The 26,699-nt window shown below is 36.8% G+C and overlaps 1 protein-coding gene across 7 annotated transcripts in view; it reads right to left on the reverse strand.

The window, feature by feature from the left end:
• Positions 1 to 26,699, reverse strand: part of CCSER2 (coiled-coil serine rich protein 2) — a 154,251-nt gene that overhangs the window by 121,914 nt on the left and 5,638 nt on the right. Inside the window, exon 2 of one of the 7 annotated variants that reach the window (XM_036828096.1) lies at positions 9,179 to 9,219. The exons of the other annotated variants lie outside the window; for them this stretch is intronic. The gene's annotated coding sequence lies outside the window, so the exon portion shown is untranslated. The remainder of the gene's footprint in view (positions 1 to 9,178; positions 9,220 to 26,699) is intronic. 7 annotated transcript variants of the gene reach the window in all.

Below are 26,699 nucleotides of genomic sequence, written 5' to 3' on the forward strand. Positions count from 1 at the left end.
AGTACACCTCACAGGCAGCTCAAGCCCAGACATTTCTTGTCTCCCAGAAGTGAACTAAGAACAGCAATAGAACTTTGTTAACTGTGCTTTCTATTTTAACTTTCCTCTCTTCTAATTTTGTTTTTGTTTTTAGTTTATTTATGGTCAATAAGTTATTCTCTGTTGGTGATAACAATGATTCAGAATTTGATTTTATGGACTGTCATTCAGTGATCTCTGTAAACAAATTAATGGTTTATACAGATCTGTGTTGGGTGAGAGAAAAAGAAGACTCTGATTCATTAGTCACCTGTTCACTTATCTCTTTTGTTTACCTATCTTGAGCTCAAATCAATTAAGAATTTCATGCCAACCAGGAAGGAGAATAGCTCTTCGGTATCTGGAAAGGTCAGGGTTTGTGTTTGTTAACTCTGTAGCCATGGCTAAAATTGGAGAATTGGAAAAAGATAAGCTCTCTCAGTGTCTGTATGGCTATGTGTCTATTAATTCAAAAAAGTCTTTACCTCTCATTTTGAGTACATAATGCTTTCCTACCCTCAGAGGGTATTAATAAATTAGATTATAAAGTCTCTTAAAGCAGCTCTGTTCCGACTGGCTTATAGAGATAAATATGCACTATTTTTATAAATTGAATATTACCAAAATTCCCAGAAAATAAGCAAATTGATCTTCTAATATTTTAAATGTGTTATATTTTTAAAAATTATTCTTACAGAAATTAACTCAGAAAGGTTTTAAGAACCAAGTTCATATAATTAAGGTAAATGGCAAACAAAAATAGTTTAATAAAATAGGTTTATCTTCTGCTTTTTTTAATCAATGTTAAGTATAATACAAGCATACATCTTTATTCCATTAGAGTAACTTTCTAAAACGTATATAGGCTTACTGATCAAATAAGCCAGTATTACTCACACACAATGTTTAAGACTATGAAAATGTAAAACTGTGTTTAAATTGAATGACTATTCTGACAAACTTTTCATTTCAACAGTAATTATGTTTCATAGTATGTCAGCTTACAAATAATTTCCAAGAACTTTAAGGTAACAAAAGCTTAGACTAATATTAAGCTGAATTAATTAGTGGATAATCACTGGTTTGCTAGATCATTTCTAAGTAAGAATATTAAAACTTTGGTTACTAAGCATAATTTCAAGTTTATATGCTTTTGCTTCTTGTTATTGTGTGCTACAGAAAGACTCTCTTTGGGACATGTAAATGAACATGTTTGTTTTTGCTACTTTGAGAAATTGTACACTAGATTCCATTTTTATAAAAGTAACATGCCAGATAGATAAACAGACAGACAGACAGAAGATATCACATAGAGATGTGCGTGCACCTATATATTTAAACACACAAACTGTTAATAGTGATTACCATTAGGGAAGTGAGAATTAGGTGAAAAGAAGACTTCTTTTCACCTTTAAATCGTTATTGTTTAAATACTTTAAATATGCCCATATTTTTGCCATTTAAAACATGTTAACTAAAAAACTGCATTTAAAAAATTTTAAAAATTTATTCAGTATCAAACAAGACTCTTAAACAGTTTAATCTTACCAAAAAATTATTTAAAATTAAGTTTAATATTACACAAAATAAAAGACATAAAAATAGAAGTTTGGATAAAATACAAAAAAGGATTTTTTTAGTCAAAAGACATTATTTTTTCATAAATTACCATTTCAATTTCTCCAGACTTCAACCTCAATTTAATGTTTCACTTATCAATTTTATCTTTAAAATTTTATTCTAAATTCACCATATCCATTCCACAATTCTAGTTCTTACCCTCATCTCTTTCTGCATTACTAAAAAGGCTTCCTACGTTATCAAGATTCCGACTCCACTTCTATTCAAACTGTCAAAACTGTTATTCTCTCAAAGCACAGATCTGATCATGTCATTCTATAGATTAAAAACCACGTGTGGCCCAGGAACAACAAAATAAAATCCAAAACCCACTGTACAGAGATCAAGCTTCTCTATTTGCTTCTACCCTATCACTGCAGTACTATACATTCTAGGCAAGATACATTGTCTATCATTCCCCAAAATCCATCCTATATTTTGCACCTTCTATGCCTTTGCTAAAGTTGTAAAGACCACCTTGAAGATCCTACCCTCCAAGTTCAAAATCATTACACTCACAAACCTTTCCAGTTAAAATTAATTTTGCATCCTTCTCTATTCCCTTCACACCAATAATAGAGCTGAGCCTGTCTTATAATTGTGTGCATGTTTATTTGGCCCATAAGAAAGTATGAGAGCATAAACTGTGCCTGCCATAGGATCACAAATATGATAGATCCTCAACTTTTAAGTAAACTCATAATCTTAGTGCAAATTAATTTAATAAATAGTAAGCCAAGACTGAAAAGTAATTTCATTTTGTGGGCCTGTGACTGATTGGTAGTAGCGGCCTTGAGCAATACGTTGAGGACTCCAGGTTAAATCTAGACTCTGCAGTAAAGAATCTTGATCTAACAGCAATTATCTGCCACGAGCAGGAAAAGGGACAGCATATCCATGCCAGATGACTGCCACCCTCATTTTCTGATAATGACCTTTACCACAAAACATACTCCACACCTACAAATACTTTCAGGGTGACCATAAGAAAACTGGTAATGATATTAGACATAAGGGTCATTCTGCAAATCATTAAATAACACACATTAAAGATTCTGTCCTCTGGTGAGTCATCTGTGAGTCAGAAAGGCTTTAACATTTCCCTGCCAGTCACAAGTAGACTGAGAATGGAACACTCTATTCTTTCACTTCTCTATGCTTCTACTTGACTGTCTGAAATGGGGGTAATATATGTTATCCCCCAAGAACATCTTAAGTATTAATAACTTAGAGGCACAAGATAAGCCCACAAGAAAGACATACTGTTACTACAAAATGTTTAGGGTGCTATCACATGGGGGGGAAAAAAGAGTAGAACCTGAATGTACTATTTCCTATCAAAATTATTTACTGATTCCTAAGTGCACAAATAACTGCAACATAATTGATATCAATCATCTTGGACTGTGGTCTTAAAACTAAGCTAATCTGACAGCTCAACTCTATAAAGTTTCCATATTTGCTTATGTTATGAATATTGTCACTTCATTTGTTGACGAGCTACCTTCTGTCTTTAAATATCATGAAACTTTCTCCTATACTTATTTATAACTCTGAACTGAAATAAAACAGACATTGTGAATCTGCTTCATTTTAGTAGCTGTGCTGTCTTTGCTACACTTTACCTGATATGCAGTCGGTTAAGCAACTAAAAAATGCAGTCATAAGTCTGAAAAAGTACATGTTGACTACATCATCTAATGATATAATCTTCTCTGAAATACTTTAACATTGTCTGTGAGCTTTAGTTTAATGCTGAACTAAGAATAATACCTGGTACAGGGCCTGGAAATATCTGAGATTTTGAGTTACTTTCTGTAAGAATAATTTTTTTAAGTATAGCACATTTAAAGTATGGTAGTTCACATTTGAAAGAATTTTCAAAACTACTTATAATTTTTTTTAAAAAATTATAAATCAAAGTTTTTTGCTTTTAAAAGGAATCCACAATTGGATAAGAAGGGAAAAGAAGGAGCAAATATTACTGAGCACTTATGTAACAGGTAACATCCTTACCACTTTGTCCCTGTTAATTGTTTAATCTTCCTAATATTATAAGGTGGTAGATTTCATTCTATTTTAAACAGATAAACCAAGATTCAGAAAGGCTAAAACACTTGTCCAAAGTCACAAGTTCATAAATTACTTAAGAGAATTCAGGTTCAACTCTACCTGATTCCAGGATCCATGCAGACTGCCTTCCTGACAAAGGAATGAAATATTCTGAGAAGTTTACTGATAGCTAGGGACAACAGTGAAGGAAGGAACTGGATAGCTAAGGTTAGAGAAGCATGAAGACTGCAAAGAACCTAGGAATTGATTAAAGAAGTTTTTGCAAAGGAACAAGTAAGAGCTTTCTCTTTTTCAAATTCCTTTCATATCAATTACCTTATCATCTGAGGAACCACCCACTCATATTCTTTTTTTTTAGTTTTTCAAATAGCTTTTTAGAAGGTATGAAATGCATACATTTTAGGGATTTTACATAGGCATAAATTCACTACTGAGTCCAAGAGCAGTTAACTGAACAACAATGCTGATGACTACATGCCCCTACCAGTCACTTCTTGAAACTTGCTTTCTCATTCAGATAACTACATTCAATTTAAAAAAAAAAAATTTTTTTTTTTTATCTTGTGTTACCCAACCATTTCCCTCATATCCTCTTCTCCCATGTTTTTTCTGGCTGTCACCTATGTCAAGTTGATTCAAAGCCTTGATTATAGCAATTAAATAAGTAAAAATAACACCTTCAAAAGTAAAAGTTTAAAACAATACAACTTCATTCCAGATTCTTCATGGTTTTAAAGAGTGCACACCGAGCTCAACCCAAATACCCCATTATTATTATTTTTTTTAATCAAGCTGACCTTTTTGTCCTCTAGCTACAATTTTTTACTCAGGCAGATGGGGATCAAAGCAACTTGTGAAAGTTAGTCTCAAAATGAATTTGTGGTTTAGGAACATTAAATGATGTTATTAAATGCAGATTCAAAGTATATTACTTCCTGAAACTTTAATTTAAGGAACAAAGAGAATACTAGCAGCTAAAGAAGAACTGGAAGCTCCCCTGGGCAACCACAAAAGCTCTCTCTCCAAATTTTATTATTTAGTTCAGGTAAAACTCAATAACTGCGTAGGGCATTCAAATGAATGTGGACTCCTATTTCTTGTCAACAAGCCAAGAAGCGTTCCTCAGACCACTCCAGGTTTATGTTCCCTTCACTGGAAACCAAGTTCTTTGAGAATACAAACTATGCCTTTCACTCTTCTGTTTCCTCACTGTGGCCCTAGGACATAGGCTCGCACATAATTGGCATTTTATAAATGCAGGTTGAAAGCAAGAAAAGCATATCCCTTAACAGTGATTTTCTGAAAATTTTGTTAGTTTTACCTCAAATCAACAATATAAGCATTTAGGGCTTCCCTGATGGCGCAGTGGTTGAGAATCCGCCTGCCAATGCAGGGGACACAGGTTTGAGCCCTGGTCCGGGAAGATCCCACATGCCACAGAGCAACTAAGCCCATGCACCACAACTACTGAGCCTGCGCTCTAGAGCCCGTGAGCCGCAACTACTGAGCCCGCGTGCCACAACTACTGAGCCCGCGTGCCTAGAGCCCGTGCTCTGCAACAAGAGAAGCCACCGCAATGAGAAGCCCATGCACCACAATGAAGAGTAGCCCCCACTTGCCACATCTAGAGAAAACCCGCGTGCAGCAACGAAGACCCAATGCAGCCAAAAATAAATAAATTAAATAAATTTTTTTAAAAAGCAATATAAGCATTTATATGTATAAAGCATAACACAGCCTGGCACAAGTACAAGCTTCTGTTTATAAACTCCTATTTTCCTAGGTAAAACAGGTACCCAAATTCATGATACTGATTTTTTTCCCACCCCTCCACAAACCACACTGGGTTATTAAATCCAATGAAAAAGCTAATCTCCTCCCTGGTAGCTTTCTTGCTTAAGAATTTATTCTAACTTGGAATCTCATTCCCTATTCATACCCATGGCACCTAACTCCAAGTTTTTTCCAAGAAACCTACAACTTTTGGCATAAAACATTTTAAAAAAATAAATTACAAAAGAAATGGGACATGACACAATCTCAGTCTGACTGTGTTCTTTATATGTTCTTTGTGTGATTTAAATACAAAGTATTTTAGATAATTACTCTGCAACTTTTAATAGAACTAGGATACTCATATTTTAACATTTTTAAAAAGTAAAAATCCTTAAACTAGTTAACAGCATTTAATCAGTCCCCAGAGTTATTGGCACTGAGAATCTTATTGATTTTATAAAAATCAGAGTGATTAAAGTTAGGTACAATATTTGCATCTGTAAGTTGATCATGATGTAAGGCATAAGGACCACTGACTATAAGAGCAATCTTATTGTGCTTAGGTCTATCACAATTCAACTTCTTCCTCTGCAGGGAAGCCCCACTTAATTCACTGCATACCTCCACCTCAGATTACTAGAACATTTTTTTATTAAGCATCTATGAGACAAGATCCTAAAAAATAAACAAGGTAAGATACAATGCCTGCCAGGAGAAGCTTATGATCTGGCAAAGGAAGGAATGTTTTCATCATGGTCATGACTTAGAATACATTAATTCAGTAATCAAACATGTATTGAAAGCCTTTTTGAAGACATTTATTGAAAGATTTATTACAAATCAGGCTCTGTGCTAGAGGATGTGGATACAACAGACACTCCAATACGGAGAAAAAGACATATAGACAAGAAAAGGGCAATGAAGTGCTATAATTGCTATAGGAGAGTATATGGGGTAGTACATGAGGGCACAAAGAAGAAAGTGCTTAATGGGAGAAGGGGATTTCATAAATGGCTTCATAGAGGAAGCCAATGCTTAAGTTGGGTCCAAATGATAAATAGTAAATAATAATAAAGACAATGTGAGAAGCAATACAGCCTAAGTAAAGAGTATAAACAAAAGCACAGAACCAGCATGGCACATTCAGGAAACTGGTATTAATTAAATAAGGGTAGTGAACAGGGTTCAAAGAAATGCTGCAGGAAACAAGAGAAGTTCAATGGAAAAAATACAGCCTGAGAAAGGCCTTAAATACCATACTAAGAAATTTGAACTTTACTACAGGCAGTAAGGAAGCCAAAGGGTTTTAAGTCAGAAAACAATGACCTGACCTGAATTTTGAAAACTGACTCTGATTTCAGTATGAAGGATGGACCAGAGGAAGAAAGGTAGATAGCTTAAGAGGTTTTAACATGAAAATGATGGCAAGGATTATAGCAAAAAGGTTAGAGAAAAGATACAAATACAAAAGATATCAGCAATACTGAATCTTGAGAATTTCATCATAACAGTAGACACAAAATGAGAGCACAATATTTAATGAATAAATGGATGAATAATTGACTGACTGACTAGGTGTAGGAGATGGAAATGGATAACTGATTTGACTCATTAGATGTAGAGAGGAGAAAGGGTTCATGATTCCAGGCCTGACTGGACAGAGGGTGGTGCCTTTAATTGAGGGCAAACATTATGTCTGGGGAAAGAGATCGTGAACTTAGCATGTCAAGCTGACTTTGAGGTAACTTTGAGGTACCTACAGAGGGTGCAGGTGGGGGTGTTTACAAGCCATGTAAAGGAGTCTGAAATGCAAGGGAAAGATCTGAATGGGAGATGATTGGGGAACTGTCAGTACAAAGATAACAGTCAAATGTTCCACCAGAAACAGGTGAGGTCATCTGGGGAAGATGTAGAAAAAGGAAAGAAAGGCTAAGGAGATCCAGGGGATCACAAACATTTAAGGAATGGACAGAAGGGAAAAAAAGCAACAAAGGCGGCTGAGAATGCACAATCCAAAAGGAAAGAAAAGAATTGGAAGAGAATTTGAAAATGATAACAGACAGTAGTGTCAAATTCCACAGATAAGCAAAGAAAAACTAAAGACTGAAAAGAATGATCACCCTTGGTAGTTTGCAAATTTGGTCACCTGTGCCAGAGGAGTTTCAGGAGACAAGATGAGGCACAGAAAACTACACAGAGTTCAAGAGTAAAAAAAAGGTAAAGAAATCGAGTCAGGAAACGTAACCCATTCTTTCAAAGCCTAGAAAGAAAAAGGCAATAACTTGAGAGGATATAAAGGCAGTAGTTTTGGTTTTTTCTAATTTTGTGCTCTCTTTTCTAAGATGCAGAGAAAGAGCTAAAACAGAAGATTAAAAATAAGAAAATGGTGGGAACAATAGCTAGAGCAAGATACCACAGGATATAAGATGAAGATGGGCTTCCAGTCCCATAATGAGACCTGGAATGCTAGACAGGAAAACAAGGCAGACATTCTGATTTACAGCTGAGTCACGAAGAAGGTGGTAGCTTGACAGGCACATTGCTCAGGGCTCTAGCCCTGGGAACACTGGACACTACTGCAGGCTCCACTCACCCACCTTAGTCGGGACTGGCTAAACCTGCATGATGTGGGAATTGTGCTTGCAGCTGAACAGGGCTGTAGAAGACAGGGACTAGGTCTTATTAGATGTTATGAGCAAACTCAACCAGCAAGATTATTGAGAACGTGGGCAATACAAATAATTTCAGAAATATAAGTGTAATGAAAATGTCTGTAATATTTACTCAATAGCTTAATTAAAAGACTCATTTTTAAAATTCTCATCATCTAGCACAGAGCCTGGCGCATAACAGACATCAGCGCATACAAGTGAATGATGTTGTGGGACTGACTCAGGGCAATATCCCAAGAGACAGAACACCTGTGGAAGGCAGGCTCTGCAGTGTTTCCAATGACCTGGCTAGAAAGTCTCCTTCCTATGGGACCAGGAGGGTGGAAAAACCTAATTGTCCCTACTGAAAACAAAAGAGGACAACATGACTGTGAGGGGCCTTAATGATAACAGCTAATTTTTATCAAGAACAGTATATGTATGGCACTGTGCTCATCAGTTTATAAGAATTACCATATCTTAACCTCATTACAACACACGACAGGTACATTTATTACCATTTCAGAGGTGAAGAAACTCAGTTTTCTTCAGACGTTAAGTAACTTGTCCAAGTTCACATAGATAATAAAGAACCAAGACTACTGAACCCAAGTCAGTAGCACTCAATATGATGGGTAGTGATAGTAGTGGTAGTAGTAGTAACAGCAGGAACAACAGCAGCTAACACTCTTATAGCTCTTACTATGTGTTAGGCAATGTTCTAAGGGTTTCATATTTATTAACCTTCACAACTACTTTATGAAGTAAATGTAATCATTTTACAAAGGAAGAAAGTAAACACAGAGGGGTTAGGTAGTTTTCCCAAGACCACACAGCTACTAAGTGGTGGGGCCAGGATTCAAATTTAACCATTACTCTATATAGCCTCTCTCCAATTCATTTTCTCTAAGCTAAGATGCAATATACTGTGTTTTTCAAACTGCTGATCATGACATCAATGTATTGGTTTATGACAAGCAAGTTTTGTTGTAAATGAAAAGACTAGAATAGAATGGACTACTCCACTCTTTTCCCAATACCTTCTCTAGTGCTGGACGACATGGCCAACATCCTGGGCGAACTGCAAGAAAAGCATATGTAACGGATGTGTTTGTTTAGTTTTGTAATGGATGGGGAAGGAATCAATCAAATTTAACAGGGAAATATATTCAAAAACTTATTCATGGAGCACAAATCAGAAAATCTGTTTCTTCTTCTTTAAATGTAAAAGTTGTACAGAATAGATAAGAGAAAATGTTTAAGAATTATTCAAAGTAACAGTAAAGTCAATTTCAATGAAACAAACCCAAAGAATAATCTATTTTTTTTGAAGAAATCAGCACTTCAGGGAAACAGAAGAATATGATGAAAAGGGTCAGGGATTGAAAATAGAAAGCTGAAAAAGATGCTCAATTTAACTCCAATAAGAGAAAAAAATGTAGCCACAGGGGGAGACAACAGTTACTAGAGCTTTCTGAAGAACTGAAAATAAATAATATTCAAATTGCAGTTTTTTTCAAGAATATCACAGTAAGAAAAAAATTCACTTTTTAACAATGAATTATAACATGGGTAGGAACTGTATCTTAAAATAACTCTTTATGCAAACATAGCTAAAGCCAAGAAAATGGAACAAGGAATGCAAATCAGACAACTACTGCAGCCAGAAAAAGAACGGAAGTCTCTTGTACATTGAGTCAAAGATACTTCTTATCACCTAAAGGAATTAGAGGCGGCTAAGAAATCAACAAAAGGAAAATGAAAAGCAATTCTCTAAACAGGAAGATGACATAAGAACACTGGAAGTAGAACTGTCTGATTCAGATGATGCAGACAGAAGTTCTAAAAGCAGTTTGGGAAAGAAATCCTAAGTAAAAGGAGAGATACTGTCAGCTTCATCATTAAAAGGAAGTTATGGAACAAATAAGGAAAAACGAAGCTATAAAATGACAACTGGGAAATTTTTAGTGAGACAAGACGACAGATGAAGGAAGACATTTTTGCAAAGACGTAGCAGGTGAAGTTCAGGGAAATCTAAAACTTATTAGAGAACAAATAGAAGGCAAAGAGATGTTGGAAGAGTACACAAATACATGTAGGCATTGATTGAAGAAGAAAAACAGCAAGGGGAAATTCTGATTGATGTAACTGAGAAATCAAAATCAAAACTGTCTGAAGGTGAAAAATAATTATATTATTTGGGGTGAATTACTAAATAATAATGGAAAGGACCACTGTGAGAGAAAATGCCAGCAAAGGAGGACAGAAGATGCAGATAACCTCAAAAGGCTTTATCCGAATTGTATTATCAAGCCGCGGATGAAAGATTAAGGTAGATTAAAGACAGTAAAATGGTGACAGACTCAGTCTTTTCATGTGAAGTAAGTGATTCCATTTGTGTGTAGTAATGGTCTTACTTGTCAGACCAAAGAAACGAGGCATGTCACATTCAGTGGACTTAGAGTTATAAACTTGCCTGCAATGTTTTTTCAAACCTGAAACAGTACTATAAAATGTAATTCTTTTATGTAAACATTTTTGCCTTTGTGTTTCGTATAAGGAAAACCAGTGTAGAACCTAAGACAGTTACAGTTTCAGCAGTTTTTATAATGTTCAGTTGGATTTTTAAAATTAATCTTGCAACATTTCACTGAGTCATTTTTATATTATATTTTGGAAACTAGATTTATTGTAGTAATATCCTAAAGCAGTTTTTCCCTACTTAATAATGAATCAATACCTTTGTTACATATACAGCAATAAGAATAGAAGAGAACAGAAAATATCAGAAGGCATCATGCATAGTGAAAGTACTTCATGACACTTTAGTTTCAGTTATGTGTATATATGTGCGTGCAGCGTGTAAAATGTTCTGATTATAAGTTTTAAAATACACAAGGATAAAACATTTTATTGCAACATCTAAGAAACGTTTAAAATGTAAAGACCCTACCGACAAACTTTTGCATATATAAAAAAAACCCTGCACACTGGCTGCCACTCATCCATAGGACTGCTCCCCTCATTCTTCCCCTTTCCCCAGACCTGAGTAGACACTGTCACCTGATGGCCAGTGTAAAGAATTGTATGTCTTTGGGGCCCTGTTCACACACCTCCTCTCCCTCACCCCACCTTCAAGATTTAGCCTCTTTAGCCTTAAAAGGAATGTGTGCACACAAGTCACCATTTTGTCTGTCTCCACTCTCATGAGTAATCCCATTCCATACAATCTCTTATTCTAGCACTATCCATAAAATTTTCTACAATAACTGAAATGTTCTATACCTGCCCTGTCCAATACAGTAGCCACTAACCACAAGTGGCTCTTGAGCCTTAGAATATGACTATGGTGGCTAAGGAAATAAATTTTTATTTTTATTTACTTTTAACTCATTTAAATTTAAAAGCTACACATGGCTAGAGGCTACCATAATGGACAGCACAGTCTTATACACAAACTTAAAAACCAAGTATTTACCCATCTCTCCTTCTGTCTTTTCAAATTCTTGCCCAGTTACTACTTCAGAGAAAAAAAACAAAAAATCCTCTTGTTGGGACTTCCCTGGTGGCACAGTGGTTAAGAATCCACCTGCCAATGCGGGGGACACGGGTTCGAGCCCTGGTCCGGGAAGATCCCACATGCCGCGGAGCAACTAAGCCCGTGTGTCACAACTACTGAGCCTGCTCTCTAGAGCCCATGAGCCACAAGTACTGAAGCCCGCGCCGCCTAGAGCCCATACTCCACAACAAGAGAAGCCACCGCAGTGAGAAGCCTGCGCACCGCAATGAAGAGTAGCCCCCATTTGACACAACTAGAGAAAGCCCGCGTGCGGAAACGAAGACCCAGTGCAACCAAAAAAAAAAAAAAAAAAAGTCCTCTTGTTTATTTTCACTCCACTTATAAATCACAAAACATGCCTGAGGAAGACAGATAAACCTTGAAAATTAGATAAACAGTTAAAAATGGCTTCTTATCATGAAAAATATTTTAAAGTAAAATTAGATATAATAAATAAAAGTGCTATTAACAATCTCTATATCCTTAAAAATGCCACTCTGTCATACAGTGTACTTTAAATTTAATAAACCAGAACTTTGGAATTGGGAAATTACAGATCATATAGGAAATTGAGTCCAGAGAAGTTAAGAGAATTTCCATTCAGAGTCTGCTGACCACAGAGTCAGCTTTTCTAACACAGAAAAGAAACCTAGAAATTCTAGAAACTTCTAGAAATTCTTACCTAGAAATTCCTTCAGAATTCACTCAACCATTTACAGCAAATTACTAGATACAAAGAACAGTAACACAGAAATCCTACTCTCAAGCCCCTCATTCTTTTTAAATGTCCACCTATCTCCTTAATGTTCATCTCATAAAACTTGATTTTCTTCACATATCAATTAAAAAGCATAATTTCAATCAATTTTATATTCTGGATTTAATTACTAATATCCAATTGTGTTACTGTCTATTATTTTGGGTTGACAAACATAAAATAATGGTTTTATGAGAGAATAGCTTTCCAAGTATTAAATAAACACCTTTAAGTTTAGAAATTACTATAATTCAATTCTAAAGACATTTCTCTGTAAAAACAAAGTATGGAGTTATTTTTAAGTTTGCTTTTAAATATGCTATAGTATATAAGTAAGCTTTTTCTCAGAAAAAAACTTTCTAAACTTTAGTTATAATTACCACTTAATTATTAGTTTTAATTGAAAATATTAAAATAGTAACCTATTTCAGGATAGTAGGAATTGTAGTATTGGTAGAAAACATTCAAATAATATACCAGCAGTCTAAGGTTTTGGTACCTTCAAGAAATAATTTAGACAGGAAAGAATACCCTAAACAATCCCTCAAGTCATTCAGTCTATTTCAGGTCTCTAAGCCAATTTGATACATTACTGCAGAAAAATTAAAATGTTTTTAAATCTCAAGGAAATAAATTTGGGGCCTTAGTTTAACTTTAGCAATTTTAGTTGATGAGCTCAAAAGGGTTAACAGTGTGATAAGGCCACACACAGGCAATCTTAGACTACACTAAAAGAAATGCACCACGTAAATCAGGAGTTAATGCAGATTACTGCAGTCTCACTTAAGGCTCGTTGGAATGACATTATGAGCAGTACATTTTCTCCTTTCTTATTAAACTATTACTATAAACTATTGCTAGTTTTTATTCAAAAACTTCTTCCTATAATCCACTACCCTAACACAACTGTTCTCATTACTTTATTTCCCTTCTCAATTACATCTACACACCAAAGTTGGCTATGATAAATATCTAGATGCAATACTCTACTTTTTAAATATCATTATTTTATAAGTATTTCCCACATTTCTATAGTTATAGTTGTTATTTTAATGGCTACAATATATTACACTGAATTTGTATGCTATAAATTAATTTACCACAAATTACTGGACCAATTATGAACATCATTATCTTTCAATATACCACTTTTAGGGTAACCCTGGGGTACGGGTGAAGAACCATCTTACATGATGAAAAGCAAAGTATTTACAAATGTTTTAGCCTAGCAAGACCATGAGAATATATTATTATTGCTGTCAAGTAGCTTAAGGTGTCAAGAAGAGGCAGAACTAGGATCAATGGATGGAAATAACAGAAATGTATTTTCAGCCCAAAATAATGAAAACTTTTCAAACTGTCAGAATTTACTCAACAAGGTAATGGGCTACTACATAAAACACTAAGCTGTCCATCTCTGAAAGCATTCAAAAACAAGCTAGATAATCACTTGCCAGAGATAGTGCAGACTCATACTGGGTGGGCAGTAGAACTAGATAACCTCCCAGGTTTCCTTTTACTAGTGTATTCAAATATTTATTAATGGCCTGCTATGATCCTAGCAATATGCTAGGTGCTAGGTATACAAAAGTTGACAGAACAGACATGACCCCTATGTTTTTTGCAATTACAGTCTAGTGTAGGAAACAGAGAAAAAGAAAAAAACAAAAACACACAAGTAAACGAATAATTATGAATCCTAAATCCTATGAAGGAAAACAATGAAATGCTATAGGAGAAAACAGCAGACTGGGCATCGAGGAAGCCATCTCAGAAGGATAATATCTAGGTTGTACCTAAGAGGAGCTAGCACTCTGGTGCAATGAAAAGCCACTGAAGGTTATAAGCAAGAGAGTGACACAATCTGATTTTCATTCCTAAAACATTATTCCAGCTGTTATGTGGAGAATGAATTGGAAGGGAGAAAACATGGAAGCAGGGAAATCAGTTAAGAAGCTAGGTAGGGAGGAATCCAGATGAGAAATGACGGATAGGCAGGTTGAAGTAGATGGACAGAAAGGAATAAAGGAGTTCAAGGTGAATGGGGGAGATAGGAGCTATAGCACTTGATGATAGGTTAAATGCAACAACTAATGGTGCTGCCATTTTCTGAGATGCAAAGACTGGGGGAAAGACAGATATGGAATAAAAGGGGAATCTAACTTTTAAGTCTCCATGATGCTACCAAAAATCTCTCATGATTCATTCTTTGCTCTTTAAAAGGCAGTCTGTGGAAGTGGATTAATGCTATAAAAGAGACTTGGTCAATTTTTTTAAAATTGGATTACAAATGGTAGATTTAATTATTTTATCAATGTTAAATTCAGTGAAGTAGTTTGTACCATGGTTACATTTTTTTTTGAATTCTTGAATTTTATTTTATTTATTTTTTTATACAGCAGGTTCTTATTAGTCATCCATTTTATACACATCAGTATATATGTCAATCCCAATCTCCCAATTCATCACACCACCACCACCACCCCCCCGCCGCTTTTCCCCCTTGGTGTCCATACGTTTGTTCTCTACATCTGTGTCTCAATTTCTGCCCTGCAAACCGGTTCATCTGTACCATTTTTCTAGGTTCAACATATATGCGTTAATATACGATATTTGTTTTTCTCTTTCTGACTTACTTCACTCTGTATGACAGACTCTAGATCCATCCACGTCTCAACAAATGACCCAATTTCGTTCCTTTTTATGGTTGAGTAATATACATTTTTTAAAAAACCCCTATTCTTAGGAAGTACATGTCACAGTATTTAGGGGTAAAGTATCATGATGTATGCAACTTATTCTCAAATGCTTCGCACATGTGGGCACATGCAAGAACATATACCTGTATCCAGACATATGTATACATATACATATATATGTACATATGTGACAGAGCAAATGATAAGCAAATAGCATAAAATATTAACAACAGGTGAATCTGAATAAAGACTACTCAGTCTTTGTACTACTCATATTCTTGTAACTTTTCTGAGTATGAAATAATTTCCAAATTAAAAAAAAAAATTTTAAGCATTCAGTCCTAGATTTTTCTTATTCATGCTAAATATTTCCAATTCTTTTCAACCCATCTCATCTGTATTTCCCCCCAACAAGCCACCTTGTCTTTTCCATTATCCAGAGTAGTGTCTCCATCAGTGAGACAAGAAACATACACAACAGCTCTACAGAGATATGGCATGACAAGAGGTGAGGACTAGAACAGGCTTTTTTGCAATCTGCAATCTCACATGAAGTACAATATCTATATTTCTGCTCTCTGGAATGTTCTATGTCCTATGTCCTGATCTATATCAGGCTGCTAGATGACAGCTCTTTGCTTCTGTATCTTCTCTTTTCATGTAACATACAGCAATAAACCTCACTGTAGAATCAGCATGTTCATGTGTTCTCCACCTGGATTAAGTGTTCCTCCTAAACATTCCCATACCTCTCTAAGTACAGCAATTATCACACTATTTTATTTTTTAAATCATGTCTACATGTGTTCTGCTTTCTCTACTAGACTGGAAGCTCCTTAAAAACAAGGACCACAACATATTTGGGGTTTTTTAATTCTTAAAGATGTAGGAAAAACCACTCAGTAAAAGCTGAGGGAAGAAATAAAAGTTACTGAAGAATCTAAATGTGTTATGACTACAATTCTAGTAAAAAGGTGTTTTGGTTTTTTTCTTTACCTTGGACATAGCAGTATGTAGAAAGAGTCTTCCTCTAATTCCATAGCAAACGAGACACAGTAACTAGGGGTTGCTGATAAAGAACTTAAAATATTAATAACACTATGCACAATCCCCAAATCGTGTTTACTTCAGTAACACAAATAATAATTTCATTAACTACTTCAATAACAAATAATTAATAATTTCACAAACTATGACTGAAAAAAGTTAAAGGCTGAGGCCTGAGTACAAACCACACCTTAAAATCAAAGTACAGTTATATTTAACCTATGCTGGCAACTGGTCAGTACAACGCAAGGAATGCTTCAGTGACAAGAAAATACATATCATAATATTCTAGACAGAACTTTGTTCTCTATTATGAAAGAAACTTTAAGTAAAATTATGTCAGGTAAGAATAAGCAACTTAGTAAACAAATTAAAAACTAATCATTTTACTGTGAAAGGTAGTTTTCAAATACTACAATTAAACTTACCAGACACAATATGATTAAACGAGAATACACATAAAGTACTTCAAAAACAAAACTATAAAGCAGAAATACATCTTTACCCAAAATGACTATATGGTAATACTGCAAAATGTCTCACTATCAAATGTTAAAATACGAAATGCTTGAAGGATACTTCTGGGCTTGTAAAATTCACAAAACTTAGGTGAGTCCTTAGTGGGGCTTGATCCTCTTTTAGTACTTAGAAAATCCAAATATATCACAACACTGTCAGTTTGTCCTTCCAACCCCTTAGGAACTACCTCTTTCTCTATTTCATGCCTGTTACTGCTTAAGGTCTACTTGTGGTCTACGTCATTTCTCTCCTCCACTCATGAGAGTTTCCCGACACTTGGCATATAATCGCCGTGTGCTGCCCAAAGTTACTGCTCTGGACTCATCCAGAGTTGCCCAAACCCTCCAGTCCCATCTGGGGAACAGTAGGCAACCCAGCTCAGTCATTAGTTCCTTGGCAATGACAAGTACTTGCTTCTAACCATCCTCTTCTGCACTCTCTTATTATGAGTAGGAGAATACAATGGTTCCTACTCAGCTAGGTACTCTGTCTATATGATGGCTGTCTATTCTCCTAGTTTCCTTTAGATCTCTCCAACTCATGGAATACAATGCACATGTCAATTTGTAATAATTCTCAACTCTGTCCTGTGTTCTCCAACACTACCTCATTTCTTAATCTAGAATCCTACCATCTAGAGACAGTATTCTAGCATAAATCTCCTTAATTCCCTACCTTCAGTTTCTTCCCCTTCAATTCATCCCTATAGTTTTCCCAGAGTTGGTATTTAAAATCATAAATCTGATCACAAACACCTTAAAACAGTACTAACAACAGCAGGTGACAGCTGCTGAGAAGTTGTATGCCAGGTACCTGCATTACCTCATTTAAATCTCACAACAATCCTACACTGTAGATATTTTCATTATTCTTATTTTCCAGATTTAAGCAAAATGAAACTTGGAAAAATCACATGATCTGTCCATAGCCACACAGACAGTAAGAAAATGCAGCTAAGATTACAAAAGCCTTCAAAATCTGGCTTTTACTCCTTTGCAGCAGCTCTCTCCCACAACTACCCAATAAACCCTGCCTTCCACTTACATTAAACCACCCAAAGATCTGTGACCATACTATGATCTTTCAGGACTCCTTACCAGTCTTGGTACCATACTACCCCCATGGCTCAAAATGCCCACTCACCCACCTTCGTCCTCCTTGGGAACTCTCTCTGAAGACTTTTTCCTTTCTTTCTTACCTCCTCCACAAGGGAGGTCCCTAGGCAGAACAATATAAGCCAAAATGATACACACACTCCACTCTAAACTTCAAAATGCTACAATACAGAATGCTCAAATAGATTTTCCAAGGTAATTTCCAGGTGAGATATAGTGCCAGCCTCATAAACTCTACATTTATCAGAAAAGTAAATAAAGATCAACAATGCAGCAACAGCAAAGGCTAATAAAAATACACTTAATACTTTTGCAAAATATTCACAACATGTAAAATCCAATTATTTTGAAATATGTGGTAAATCATCCAGAATATAAAGGATCAAATTTTAAAATACTTTCTTCTGCAAATTTGGACTTCTTTAAATGTAACAAGCAAGACAAATTCTACAAAATTTTACAAAATCTGTTAGCAAACCAAGACAAAATTCAAGAAACACTAAAGAGCTCTTCTATGACTATATCTGGGTTCAGAAAATGGCGACTCAATACTAAACGACTTGTGCTTATGAATCATATTTGATGATGTAGAGATACAGGGATTATGTTACCACATCTGCAGCATCAGCATATTAGGCCCGCATCTTCCAGGAACATGCAACAATGATATCAGGAGTCTCTTCTGGGTATTAACTGGCAGTTAAACAGCATCTCTTCAAGGTACTACTCAAATATATTAGCTTACAATTCCCCACACTAAAGCTCCTATTTTCATCTATTCACAGCCTCAAGATCTTCCTGCTTAAGGGTTAAGCTAAGAAAGGAAAAAGTCTTCAGAGAGAGTTCCCAAGGTGGACCAAGGTGGGTGAGTGGGCATTTTGAGCCAAGGGGGTAGTATGGTACCAAGACTGGTAAGGAGTCCTGAAAGATAGTAGTATGGTCACAGATCCTTGGGTGGTTTGGTGTAAGTGGAAAGCAGGGTTTATACTTAATTGCTCTTTAACTGGCATTTGGACACAAAGCACCGAGTGTTACTTTCAAAGTTTTAATCTCTTTTCTAGCTCATTAAGAGAGTGTCCTATAAGAGCACTTCTGGGACTTATCCATGTATCTTTTCTTGCTTTTCCCCACTAATCCTTACAAATCATATTCTTAACTCCTAAGCAAATTTCTTGTAAAAAGCATAAACTAATTCTTAACAATATCACCTAACAGAGATATTTAGGAAATTGACCTTTAATGGTTCAAGCACTATTCTAGGGTGGCAGATCCAAAATTATTTTGCCTTTGACATTCCTACTGGATACAACCAATATGCATTTCCTGTAGAATATCCAGGACCAAGCAGAAGAATTACTTCCAAAGGGTTTTTTTACAATGGTCTACTCAGGATATTAGAGCCTGGCCCAAGGAAACAATAAGGGGAATGGAGAAGGAAAAGCTCCATCAGCAGAACTTGACAGGCAAAGGAAAATGAACAGAAGTCAAGATGATTCTCAGGTTCATAATTTGGGTAACTGAGTGACGGGAAGCATCACTAACCATGGCAGGAAATGAAGTGAATATATAAGTCTGGAGAAGACCACGTACTAATTTTTGATGTTTTATATTTCAGGTTTTCTGCTGAACTATCAGGTAGGCATTCTAAATAGCAAACTTAAGGATTGGAATGCTCAAGAGAGAAACTAGGGTGAATAAAAGAACACAGATATGAGATAACAAAAAATAATGTGTTCAAGAAAGCATAACAATGAAGAAAAAAAAGTCAGGCTGAAACCTTGGAAAACATGAACATTAAGGGACAGGAGTTAGTAATGATAGCTGAGAAAGAATAGGTAAGAAAGAGAAACAGGAGAGAGTGATATCATGGAAGCCAAGAAAAAGAGGGTGTCAAGAACATGGGCACGATCAGCTAAATGGTTCACTCAGGATTTAACAATTAGGAACTATGTCCAAGGTTAATACAATTTCAACAAGTAGAGGAAGCAAGAGTAATAAAAAAACTGTTGGGAGAAGGAAACAAAAAAGGAGTGTGAAGTGTATTTGGCAAAGTGTATTTGGAACAGAATGTAGAAGAGTTTTGCTGGAATGGAAAGTTCATGTAGCAGAAGACAAGAAAGGAAGTCTGGGCCAAAGACTTTGCATTCAAGATTTTATTCTATTTTAGATCTTATTCTGTGAGGAAGAAGAAAGACAAGTAGTTTTTCTTTTTTCTTTTTGAAACAACTACCCTGGTGACAACATTCATGATGAACTGGAATGACAAGAGAGTTACAAGCTATTAAGCAGTCTTAAAATTATCTAAACATAGTAATGAGGGCCTGAAAGAGGCTGGCAGTAGACAAAGTAAGAATTAAGAGATACATGAAGGAGAGATATTCTCTAATCCCAGGGTGCCCTAGATATTCCACTATTACTATATTATTATACTCATCACATTGCACCATAATCATCTGTGGACTGGAGTATAATAATAATCATAGGGCTTCCCTGGTGGCACAGTGGTTGGGAGTCCATCCACCAATGCAGGGGACACGGGTTCAAGCCCTGGTCTGGGAAGATCCCACATGCTGCGAAGCAGCTGAGCCCGTGCGCCACAACTACTGAACCTGCACTCTAGAGCCCGCGAGCCACAACTACTGAGGCCGCTGATTGCAACTACTGAAGCCCGCATGCCTAGAGCCCGTGCTCTGCAACAAGAGAAGCCACCACAATAAGAAGCTCGTGCACTGCAACGAAGAGTAGCCCCCGCTCACCGCAACTAGAGAAGGCCCGCGCACAGCAACGAAGACCCAACGCAGCCAGAAACAAAATAAATAAAATAAATTTTTTAAAATAATCATATTATTGTACTCATCACATTGCATCATAATCATTTGTGGACTGGAACCCTCTCTTATTCGGCCTCTCATTACTAGAACTAACAAAACAGGAAAACAGGAAGAGGCAAAAAAAATTTTGTTGAATTACAATAGAACTCAGTAATGATAAAATATAGAAGTGGGACTTAAAGTTACTGCAGAGAAACCTAAGTGACTACAAGACGGTAATATAGAAAACACTAATGGAGAAGTTAAGATCAAGTTTAGGGAATGAGTTTAAAATATGTTTAGGATGAGAAGTGTCTAAGGACAACATTCAAATAGAAATATCAAACGGCAAAAAATGAAACCACAGAAGAAAAAAAAAACATATGGATTAGGGGTGCCAATCCTCCACGCAGCCAAAAATCTAAGTACAACTTACAGTAAGTTCTCCCTATACTTGGTCCCTCTGCATCACAGATCTCACCAGCTAAGATCCTGTAGTACTATAGTATCTACTCTTGAAAAAATTCCACACATAAATGGACCCATGCAGTTCAAACTTGTGTTGTTCAAGGGTAAACTGCATTCAGATATTCAAACAAAAAAGAGAATTTTGAGATACATCATGAAATCATCAACAAATCTTATTATTTGCTCATAAGAACAAATATTTAACAAAATACCAATTTCCTAAGACACTTTGGGGGTATGACTCTATCTTTAAGAATGCTATCTGAATTGCTTACTTGCATATTCTGTAAAAATTAAATTGATGTAAAAGCCCAACCAAATAGGTCAATCAAAACTGGGTCAATAGGGCTTCCCTGGCGGTAGAGTGGTTAAAAATCCTCCTGCCAATGCAGGGGACACGGGTTCGAGCCCTGGTCTGGGAAGATCCCACATGCCACAGAGCAACTAAGCCCGTGCGCCACAACTACTGAGCCTGTGCTCTAGAGCCCGACAGCCACAACTACTGAGCCCACAAACCTAGAGCCCATGCTCCGTAACAAGAGAAGCAACTGCAGTAAGAAGCCCATGCACCGCAGCAAAGAGTAGCGCCCACTCACCACAACTAAAGCCCACGCGCAGCATAGAGAAAGCCCGCCCGCAGCAACGAAGACCCAACACAGCTAAAAATAAATAAATAAAATAAATTTGTTAAAAAAAAACGGGGTCAATACTAAATAATTACTTGCTTTATTTATTCATTCATTCAAAAATATTTATTGAGTGACTATCAGTTTGCATTGGGACAAGGGGGACCAGACACAAAGCAAATAAAGTAACATACAGCAAATACTACAACAAAGTCACTGAAAAATGTAAAGAAACACAGGTAACACAGAACAGAGAATATAATGGAGGATGGGTAGAGGAGGCATGATGAAAATAGACCTAGAAGCTGTCCTGGAAGAGGAGACACCTATGTTGGGCTTTTTAAAAGATGAAGTGATTTAACAAGATAGCTAAGAAGCTGAATGGTATTCTGGAACAAAAGGAATAGTATGTGCAAAAGCATGGAGATGTCAAAAAGAGTGTCTCATCTTCATGGAAACATGACAGAGATGTCATGGCACAGCTCATGGAAGACTTTCTGTACACTGATAAGGAATTTGACCCTTATCCTATAGTCCTGTGGTAAGAAACATCAGATGTGCATTAGAATGCCCTAAGGAGCACTGCAAATCCCCTAAAGCAGAGTGCAAGTGCAGGCAGGAGATGGAAAAGCAAAAACAGGGCAGAGCCACAGAAGATTTTTAAGCAATAACAAAACTTGTTTCAGAAATCCAAAAGTCAATAGCAGTGGCTAAGGGAAGAAAATCTCGAGGAAAACTGAACAAGAAGATTAAGAAGCAATTGCAATAATGCTCCAGCACTAAATATTGACAACTACCTACTCAAACATAAATGAACCACAGAAAGAGGCACATAAAGTGCTGTAACTGTAATATGGGCTTTGAACCATGAGTTTCCGAACTCATCTCCGATAACAACTCAATAATCAGAAGCAATTACAGTAAAAGTACTATCAGGGACATTAAAAAAAAAAAAGGGAAAAAGAGTGGCCACCAAATTTTCCCCTTAAAAGTACTTCATCTATACTTTAATTTAAAAGGTTTTTTTTATTTAAAAACATTTTTTTTCTTTTTAAAAAAGGTACTTCATAATAAAACTACCATAGCAGGCAGAGATTACCAAATCCAAATTTAGAACCTACCACATGGCTACTAGCACTGTGCAAAACTACTGAGAATGATAATCAGTTAACATTATGATAAAACTTACCAGAGAAAAACTGGTCAATAACAACAACAAAGATTATTTAACAGATTCCTAATAATTCATTAAAAATTTTGTTACCCACATATAAAAACTACAGTTTTGAACTGATGAAAATTCACCAAATTGGGGGGAAGGGATGTTCTTTAATACCTATCTCCACTAGCCACTGTCTTCATTTGAAAAAAAAATAGGTCAGTACATAAGGACACATATATGATAATGACAGACCTTAGGGTCACAGATAAGGATAAAATTAATTTCATTTATTTTTCAAAGAAATAGCTCCTGTAATTTTTTTTCTCTCTACTGGGTCATTCCATCGGCTACAAATATACTAGAAAAGCACCCATCTTTTAAAAAAATTAAAATTCCTTGACTCCACATCCCCTCCAGCTATCACCCTGTTTTTCCTCAGTTTCAGTTGAAACTCCTTGAAAAAACTGGCTGTCTCCAATTTCTCTCCTACAGGTCCCTCTTAAACCCTCTCCAATCAAGTTTTCATCTCCATTAATCCACCATGAACAACTTAAGGTCACCAATGATGTTCCTTTTTTTCTATTTTTTGGTTGCACCACGAGGAATGAGGGATCCTCGTTCCCTGACCAGGGATCGAACCCATGCCCCCTGCAGTGAGTGGAAGCGCGGAGTCCTAACCACTGGACCTCCAAGGAATTCCCACCAATGATTTTCATATTGTTAAATCTAAGTCACATCTTAGTCCTCGATCTAACTGCAGCCAACACAACTGATCACTCACTTCCCCCTTCTTAAAACATTTCACTTGGCTTCAGAGATAACCACTCATTCTTAATTTTCCTCCTTTGGAGGGTGCTTCTTACTCTCATTTTTTAGCTCTAGCACTAACTCTCTCTCCAGGTCCCTCTCTCTCATTAGAGGACCCCAAGGCAAAGTTTCTGACTTCTGCAGTCACACTCACTTCCTAGATTATCTTAATCAGTTCTAATGGTATTAAATACTATCTCTATGCCAATGACTGGAAATTTATATCCTTAGCCCCTCCTCTGAAGTGAAATGCAGACTCATGTATACCCAGCTGTCTAGGCAGTATCTCCCCTTGGACTGCTAACATATCCAAAATTGAAGGCATTAGTTCCCCCTAAAACCTGCTTCTCCTGCAGTCTTCCCCATCCCGGTAAACGGCAACTCCATTCTTTCAGTTGTTCAGGTCAAAACCTACAACCCACATCCAATCCACCATCAAATTCTGTTGGCTCTGCCTTCAAAATGTACTGTGAGCACTTCTCCTAACCCTGCCTAAAATCACCATCATCTCCCACCTGGCATTATTGCTGGAGCCTGCTGAATTATCTCATTATGCCCCGCCTATGACATTCTCTACACAGCAGTGGAAAGGTCTATTTAAAACAAGTCAAAATCCATCAATGGCTTCCCACTTTCAGGGTAAAAGCCAAGAAGTTCTACTGGCCTGTAAGGCCATATATGATCTATTTTGCACTCCCACTACCATCCCTTCGGCCCCCTCACCCACCTCTCTGGCCTCATCTTCCACCAATCATTCCTCACAAGGCCTCCAATGATCTACTTATCACTCCTCAAACAGGACAAGCATGCTTCAGACAGTAGACACCTGCACTCTTATTCCATCTTCCTCAAATGCTCTCCCCTAATATCTGTACAAATTAGATCACAACCTCACTTCTTCCACATCTCTGCTCACCACTGATCACTGCAGCATTCCCCCTGTGTGTTCTTTCCACCTTATTCTGTTTTGTTGGTTTTTAATTTATTAATTTATTTATTTATTTTTGGCTGTGTTGGGTCTTCGTTTCTGTGGGAGGGCTTTCTCCAGCTGCGGCGAGCGGGGGCCACTCTTCATCGCGGTGCGCGGGCCTCTCACTATCGCGGCCTCTCCCGTTGCGGAGCACAGGCTCCAGACGCGCAGGCTCAGTAGGTGTGGCTCACGGGCTTAGCTGCTCCGCGGTATGTGGGATCTTCCCAGACCAGGGCTCGAACCCGTGTCCCCTGCACTGGCAGGCAGATTCTTAACTAATGCGCCACCAGGGAAGCCCTCTGCTTTGTTTTTTTCCACAGCAGTATAATAGCTGACATATTGCATACATACTTATTTTCTGTATCTTATTATTAGAATATAAGTTCCACAAGGTCAGAAAATGTGTTTTCTTCACTGCACCATTACTAGCAAGTGCCCAGCTGGTATTTGTTGAATGGAAAGATGGCATGAATGAGGAAAATCCAGATTCAGGATCTGGTCTCAAAGCCTGGGTTGAGGAAACTTACAGTGTAGAAATCCTCAAGTAGTGAAAAAAACGTCAACTGCAAAAGTGGCCACAACAATGGCCAAGTCTACAAGTCTAGCTGATGCCAATAATAAATAAGGGCTGACAAGTCCAGACTATCTTAAAATAAAGAAAGTAAGCTTGAGATAAAATGTTTAAATAAAAATAAAAGAAAGAAGAAGAAATGGCCATCCCTGCCTCCCTATTCCCTGTAAAGAAATACCACCTGGATATGTTTCCTGTAAGCTGGCCTACCAAGTTAGACCAAAATATTACCAGACCCATTCTACACACTTAAATAGCTGTTATGAATAGTCCCTGCTTTTCTAAGGTATGGTCTTCTGAGAAAATTGTAACTCCCAACCCTAACACTGGCTGCCAAGACATAATGGTCAGAGAAAGCTCTCAAATTTCCCCAAAGCACTCAGGCTGCAACCAAATATCATTAATGTAATGACAACAACAACTCAAAGTACCTTCTGGTGTCTGCCTATCTTCATTTTCTCTAGTGTATGCACTAGGGTATCTGTCATCAAGAGATTGTGGTATCTTGATATGGGGGGAGGGGGGTGGGGGGGTAGAGGGGGAGAGGGAGGGAGAGAGAGAGAGAGAGAGAGAGAGAATTCAAAGAAACAGGACCTGGATTTATTTTTTCCCATTTTACAGAGAGGTAGATTGCCAGGGAATAGAAAGCATCTGTTAAGATACAAGATGTCACCTGGGCTCTTCAATATGACACCAAAACAGAGATCACAGAAGAACCAAAACCCTGAGAAATCCAGCATTCCTCAGCTAAAGAGCTGTCTTGCATCTGCCATTACCATACATAGAATTGAAGAGATGGGGCAGGAGACCATGCCAAAATGGACAGCTGAGAGCAGTAATGGGGGAGGGAAGAGTGGTAACAACCATGGAAAAGCGGGGGAGAGGAATAATTACCCATGTTTTTTCTCTTTTCCCCCTTCCTATTCTACTTAGCAAGTACAGAAGAAACTGGGCAGATGAATACAAGGAAGGACAACACAGACAGTGAAGGATAACGATGCTCTGAAGCAAAAGGTAGCAGAAGAAATCATGCCCAAATTCCTTTTCTAAGTGACTCTTGGAAAAACAGACATGAAGTTACGAACTGACCGAGGAAATTTAAAATTTAAAACAAATTCCCACACCTTAGATAATGACAGAACTATACAAAGAGAAGAGAGATTCTTAATTATTTGGAATGATGGTCCTGGGGCATTTTTAAGATCAACAATCCTCAAAGATGATCTAAATATTTTCAAACTAACTTACTGATCAACATGGGAAAGGTGAAAATCTTTCACTTTCATGGATGCAGGCTTTAAGAATTCTCTGGCTTCCCAATGGCTCCAAATCTCAAAATAACCAATTAGAAGTCAGAGAGGTAACTTGGGGGGCATTCAAAGGCGATCAACTCAGCAGAGAAGAGCTAAAAACTCAGAGATTACACCTATCCTACTCTTGATTGGTCAATT

Source organism: Balaenoptera musculus, chromosome 16, assembly GCF_009873245.2.
Source record: "Balaenoptera musculus isolate JJ_BM4_2016_0621 chromosome 16, mBalMus1.pri.v3, whole genome shotgun sequence".
Lineage (NCBI taxonomy): Eukaryota > Metazoa > Chordata > Mammalia > Artiodactyla > Balaenopteridae > Balaenoptera > Balaenoptera musculus.